This window comes from Oncorhynchus keta, unplaced genomic scaffold, assembly GCF_023373465.1.
Source record: "Oncorhynchus keta strain PuntledgeMale-10-30-2019 unplaced genomic scaffold, Oket_V2 Un_contig_23134_pilon_pilon, whole genome shotgun sequence".
In the NCBI taxonomy this organism is placed as follows: domain Eukaryota; kingdom Metazoa; phylum Chordata; class Actinopteri; order Salmoniformes; family Salmonidae; genus Oncorhynchus; species Oncorhynchus keta.
In genome coordinates, this window is record NW_026283221.1 from 8,576 (window position 1) to 15,000 (window position 6,425).

General features: G+C 45.9%; 1 long non-coding RNA gene across 1 annotated transcript in view; it reads right to left on the reverse strand.

Moving 5' to 3' along the window:
- Nucleotides 1-5,054: 5,054 nt before the first annotated feature.
- Nucleotides 5,055-6,425, reverse strand: part of LOC127921692 (uncharacterized) — a 2,030-nt gene continuing 659 nt past the window's right edge. Inside the window, exon 3 of the long non-coding RNA XR_008109329.1 lies at nt 5,055-5,129. This is a non-coding gene — a long non-coding RNA (uncharacterized LOC127921692). The remainder of the gene's footprint in view (nt 5,130-6,425) is intronic.

Sequence of the window (6,425 nt, forward strand, 5' to 3'; positions counted from 1 at the left end):
TTACAGAGGTAGAGAGGGAGGGATAACTCATCAGACTAGAGCTGTACTCCCTGGTCTCTAGACAGACAGTAGTACTTACAGAGGTAGAGAGGGAGGGGTAACTCATCAGACTAGAGCTGTACTCCCTGGTCTCTAGACAGACAGTAGTACTTACAGAGGTAGAGTTGAAGAGGCAGGCCTCGTATTGGGATGTATTCGCTGGGCATCATCACATCATCCTGGAACACACACAGTTACAGTTAGCATGCTCTCACACAGTTACAGTTAGGCTCTCTCTCTCTCACACAGACAGAGCATGTACTCCCTGGTCTCTAGACAGACAGTAGTACTTACAGAGCTACAGTAGAGCTCTCTCTCTCACACACAGTTACAGGCATGCTCTCTCTCTCACACACAGTTACAGTTAGCACTCATCAGTTAGCATGCTCCTCTCTCTCACACACAGCTACAGTTAGCATGCTCTCTCTCTCACACACAGTTACAGTTCCATGGTCTCTCACACAGTTACAGTATGCTCTCTCTCTACAGTTACAGTTAGCATGCTCTCTCTCTCACACACAGTTACAGTTAGCATGCTCTCTCTCACACACAGTTACAGTTAGCATGCTCTCTCTCTCTCACACAGTTACAGTTAGCATGCTGTCTCTCACACTACAGTTAGCATGCTCTGGTCTCTCACACACAGTTACAGTTACATCTCTCTCTCTCACACAGTTACAGTTAGCATGCTCTCTCTCTCTCACACACAGTTACAGTTAGCATGCTCTCTCTCTCACACAGTTACAGTTAGCATGCTCTCTCTCTCACAACAGTTACAGTTAGCATGCTCTCTCTCTCACACAGTTACAGTTAGCATGTCACACACAGTTACAGTTAGCATGCTCTCTCTCACACACAGCTACAGTTAGCATGTACACACAGCTACAGTTAGCATGCTCTCTCTCTCTCACACACAGTTACAGTTAGCATGCTCTCTCTCACACACAGTTACAGTTAGCATGCTCTCTCTCTCACACACACAGCTACAGTTAGCATGCTCTCTCTCACACACAGTTACAGTTAGCATGCTCTCTCTCTCACACACAGTTACAGTTAGCATGCTCTCTCTCTCACACACAGTTACAGTTAGCATGCTCTCTCTCTCACACACAGCTACAGTTAGCATGCTCTCTCTCTCACACACAGCTACAGTTAGCATGCTCTCTCTCTCACACACAGTTACAGTTAGCATGCTCTCTCTCTCACACACAGTTACAGTTAGCATGCTCTCTCTCACACACAGTTACAGTTAGCATGCTCTCTCTCTCACACACAGTTACAGTTAGCATGCTCTCTCTCTCACACACAGCTACAGTTAGCATGCTCTCTCTCTCTCACACACAGTTACAGTTAGCATGCTCTCTCTCTCACACACAGTTACAGTTAGCATGGTCTCTCTCACACACAGTTACAGTTAGCATGCTCTCTCTCTCACACACAGTTACAGTTAGCATGCCTCTCTCTCACACACACAGCTACAGTTAGCATGCTCTCTCTCACACACAGTTACAGTTAGCATGCTCTCTCTCTCACACACAGTTACAGTTAGCATGCTCTCTCTCACACACAGTTACAGTTAGCATGCTCTCTCTCTCACACACAGTTACAGTTAGCATGCTCTCTCTCACACACACAGCTACAGTTAGCATGCTCTCTCTCACACACAGTTACAGTTAGCATGCTCTCTCTCTCTCACACAGCTACAGTTAGCATGCTCTCTCTCACACACAGTTACAGTTAGCATGCTCTCTCTCTCTCACACACAGTTACAGTTAGCATGCTCTCTCTCTCACACACAGTTACAGTTAGCATGCTCTCTCTCTCACACACAGTTACAGTTAGCATGCTCTCTCTCACACACAGTTACAGTTAGCATGCTCTCTCTCTCTCACACAGTTACAGTTAGCATGCTCTCTCTCTCTCACACACAGTTACAGTTAGCATGCTCTCTCTCTCTCACACAGTTACAGTTAGCATGCTCTCTCTCTCACACAGTTACAGTTAGCATACTCTCTCTCTCTCACACACAGTTACAGTTAGCATGCTCTCTCTCTCACACAGTTACAGTTAGCATGCTCTCTCTCTCACACACAGTTACAGTTAGCATGCTCTCTCTCTCACACACAGTTACAGTTAGCATGCTCTCTCTCTCTCACACAGTTACAGTTAGCATGCTCTCTCTCTCTCACACAGTTACAGTTAGCATGCTCTCTCTCACACACAGCTACAGTTAGCATACTCTCTCTCTCTCACACAGCTACAGTTAGCATGCTCTCTCTCACACACAGTTACAGTTAGCATGCTCTCTCTCTCTCACACAGCTACAGTTAGCATGCTCTCTCTCTCTCACACAGCTACAGTTAGCATGCTCTCTCTCACACACAGTTACAGTTAGCATGCTCTCTCTCACACACAGCTACAGTTAGCATGCTCTCTCTCACACACAGTTACAGTTAGCATGCTCTCTCTCACACACAGCTACAGTTAGCATACTCTCTCTCTCTCACACAGCTACAGTTAGCATGCTCTCTCTCACACACAGTTACAGTTAGCATGCTCTCTCTCTCTCACACACATGCTCCTCTCTCTACAGTTAGCATGCTCTCTCTCTCACACAGTTACAGTTAGCATGCTCTCTCTCTCTCACACAGTTACAGTTAGCATGCTCTCTCTCACACACAGTTACAGTTAGCATGCTCTCTCTCTCTCACACAGTTACAGTTAGCATGCTCTCTCTCTCACACACAGTTACAGTTAGCATGCTCTCTCTCTCACACACAGTTACAGTTAGCATGCTCTCTCTCTCTCACACACAGTTACAGTTAGCATGCTCTCTCTCTCTCACACAGTTACAGTTAGCATGCTCTCTCTCTCACACACAGTTACAGTTAGCATGCTCTCTCTCTCTCACACAGTTACAGTTAGCATGCTCTCTCTCTCACACACAGCTACAGTTAGCATGCTCTCTCTCTCTCACACAGTTACAGTTAGCATGCTCTCTCTCTCACACAGTTACAGTTAGCATGCTCTCTCTCTCACACACAGTTACAGTTAGCATGCTCTCTCTCTCACACAGTTACAGTTAGCATGCTCTCTCTCTCACACACAGTTACAGTTAGCATGCTCTCTCTCTCACACACAGTTACAGTTAGCATGCTCTCTCTCTCTCACACAGTTACAGTTAGCATGCTCTCTCTCTCACACAGTTACAGTTAGCATGCTCTCTCTCACACACAGCTACAGTTAGCATGCTCTCGCTCTCTCACACAGGTACAGTTAGCATGCTCTCTCTCACACACAGTTACAGTTAGCATGCTCTCTCTCTCACACAGTTACAGTTAGCATGCTCTCTCTCTACAGTTACAGTTAGCATGCTCTCTCTCTCTCACACACAGTTACAGTTAGCATGCTCTCTCTCTCTCACACAGTTACAGTTAGCATGCTCTCTCTCTCACACACAGTTACAGTTAGCATACTCTCTCTCTCTCACACACAGTTACAGTTAGCATGCTCTCTCTCTCACACACAGTTACAGTTAGCATACTCTCTCTCTCTCACACACAGTTACAGTTAGCATGCTCTCTCTCTCACACACACAGTTACAGTTAGCATACTCTCTCTCTCTCTCTCACACACAGTTACAGTTAGCATGCTCTCTCTCTCTCACACAGTTACAGTTAGCATGCTCTCTCTCTCACACACAGTTACAGTTAGCATGCTCTCTCTCACACACAGTTACAGTTAGTATGCTCTCTCTCACACACAGTTACAGTTAGCATGCTCTCTCTCACACACAGTTACAGTTAGCATGCTCTCTCTCACACACAGCTACTCTCGCTCTCTCATCAGCTACAGTTAGCATGCTCTCTCTCACACACAGTTACAGTTAGCATGCTCTCTCTCTCACACAGCTACAGTTAGCATGCTCTCTCTCTCTCACACACAGTTACAGTTAGCATGCTCTCTCTCACACACAGCTACAGTTAGCATGCTCTCTCTCACACACAGTTACAGTTAGCATGCTCTCTCACACACAGCTACAGTTAGCATGCTCTCTCTCTCTCACACAGCTACAGTTAGCATGCTCTCTCTCACACACAGTTACAGTTAGCATGCTCTCTCTCACACACAGCTACAGTTAGCATCCCTCTCTCTCACACACAGTTACAGTTAGCATGCTCTCTCTCTCTCACACACAGTTACAGTTAGCATACTCTCTCTCTCTAGACACACAGTTACAGTTAGCATGCTCTCTCTCTCTCACACACAGTTACAGTTATGCTCTCTCTCTCACACACAGTTACAGTTAGCATACTCTCTCTCTCACACACAGTTACAGTTAGCATGCTCTCTCTCACACACAGCTACAGTTAGCATACTCTCTCTCTCTCACACACAGTTACAGTTAGCATGCTCTCTCTCTCTCACACACAGTTACAGTTAGCATGCTCTCTCTCTCTCTCACACACAGTTACAGTTAGCATGCTCTCTCTCTCTCACACACAGTTACAGTTAGCATGCTCTCTCTCTCTCACACAGTTACAGTTAGCATGCTCTCTCTCTCACACACAGTTACAGTTAGCATGCTCTCTCTCTCTCACACACAGTTACAGTTAGCATACTCTCTCTCTACAGTTACAGTTAGCATGCTCTCTCTCTCACACAGTTACAGTTAGCATACTCTCTCTCTCTCACACACAGTTACAGTTAGCATGCTCTCTCTCTCACACACAGTTACAGTTAGCATCTCTCTCTCTCTCTCACAGTTACAGTTAGCATGCTCTCTCTCACACAGTTACAGTTAGCATGCTCTCTCTCTCTCTCTCTAGACAGACTCTCTCTCTCTCTCTCTCTCTCTCAGGGGGGCAACTCATCTCTCTAGCATACTCTCTCTCTCTCTCTCTCTCTCTCTCTGTACACACACACACAGTTACAGTTAGCATACTCTCTCTCACACACAGTTACAGTTAGCAGCTGCTCTCTCTCTAGACACACACAGTTACAGTTAGCATGCTCTCTCTCACACACAGCTACAGTTAGCATGCTCTCTCTCACACACAGTTACAGTTAGCATGCTCTCTCTCACACAGCTACAGTTAGCATCCCTCTCTCTCACACACAGTTACAGTTAGCATGCTCTCTCTCACACACACTACAGTTAGCATACTCTCTCTCTCTCACACAGCTACAGTTAGCATGCTCTCTCTCACACAGTTACAGTTAGCATGCTCTCTCTCTCTCACATAGCTACAGTTAGCATGCTCTCTCTCACACAGTTACAGTTAGCATGCTCTCTCTCACACACAGTTACAGTTAGCATGCTCTCTCTCTCTCACACAGTTACAGTTAGCATGCTCTCTCTCTCACACACAGCTACAGTTAGCATGCTCTCTCTCTCTCACACAGTTACAGTTAGCATGCTCTCTCTCTCACACACAGTTACAGTTAGCATGCTCTCTCTCTCACACACAGTTACAGTTAGCATGCTCTCTCTCTCTCACACACAGTTACAGTTAGCATGCTCTCTCTCACACACAGTTACAGTTAGCATGCTCTCTCTCTCACACACAGTTACAGTTAGCATGCTCTCTCTCTCTCACACACAGTTACAGTTAGCATGCTCTCTCTCTCACACACAGTTACAGTTAGCATGCTCTCTCTCTCACACACAGTTACAGTTAGCATGCTCTCTCTACAGTTAGCATGCTCTCTCTCTCACACACAGTTACAGTTAGCATGCTCTCTCTCTCTCTCTCACACACAGTTACAGTTAGCATGCTCTCTCTCTCACACAGTTACAGTTAGCATGCTCTCTCTCTCACACACAGTTACAGTTAGCATGCTCTCTCTCTCTCACACAGTTACAGTTACAGTTAGCATGCTCTCTCTCTCACACAGTTACAGTTAGCATGCTCTCTCTCTCTCACACAGTTACAGTTAGCATGCTCTCTCTCACACACAGCTACAGTTAGCATGCTCTCTCTCTCTCACACAGTTACAGTTAGCATGCTCTCTCTCTCACACAGTTACAGTTAGCATGCTCTCTCTCTCTCACACACAGTTACAGTTAGCATGCTCTCTCTCTCTCACACAGTTACAGTTAGCATGCTCTCTCTCTCACACACAGTTACAGTTAGCATGCTCTCTCTCTCTCTCACACAGTTACAGTTAGCATGCTCTCTCTCTCACACACAGTTACAGTTGCATGCTCTCTCTCTCTCACACACAGTTACAGTTAGCATGCTCTCTCTCTCACACACACAGTTACAGTTAGCATCTCTCTCTCTCTCACACACAGTTACAGTTAGCATGCTCTCTCTCTCTCACACAGTTACAGTTAGCATGCTCTCTCTCTCTCACACACAGTTACAGTTAGCATGCTCTCT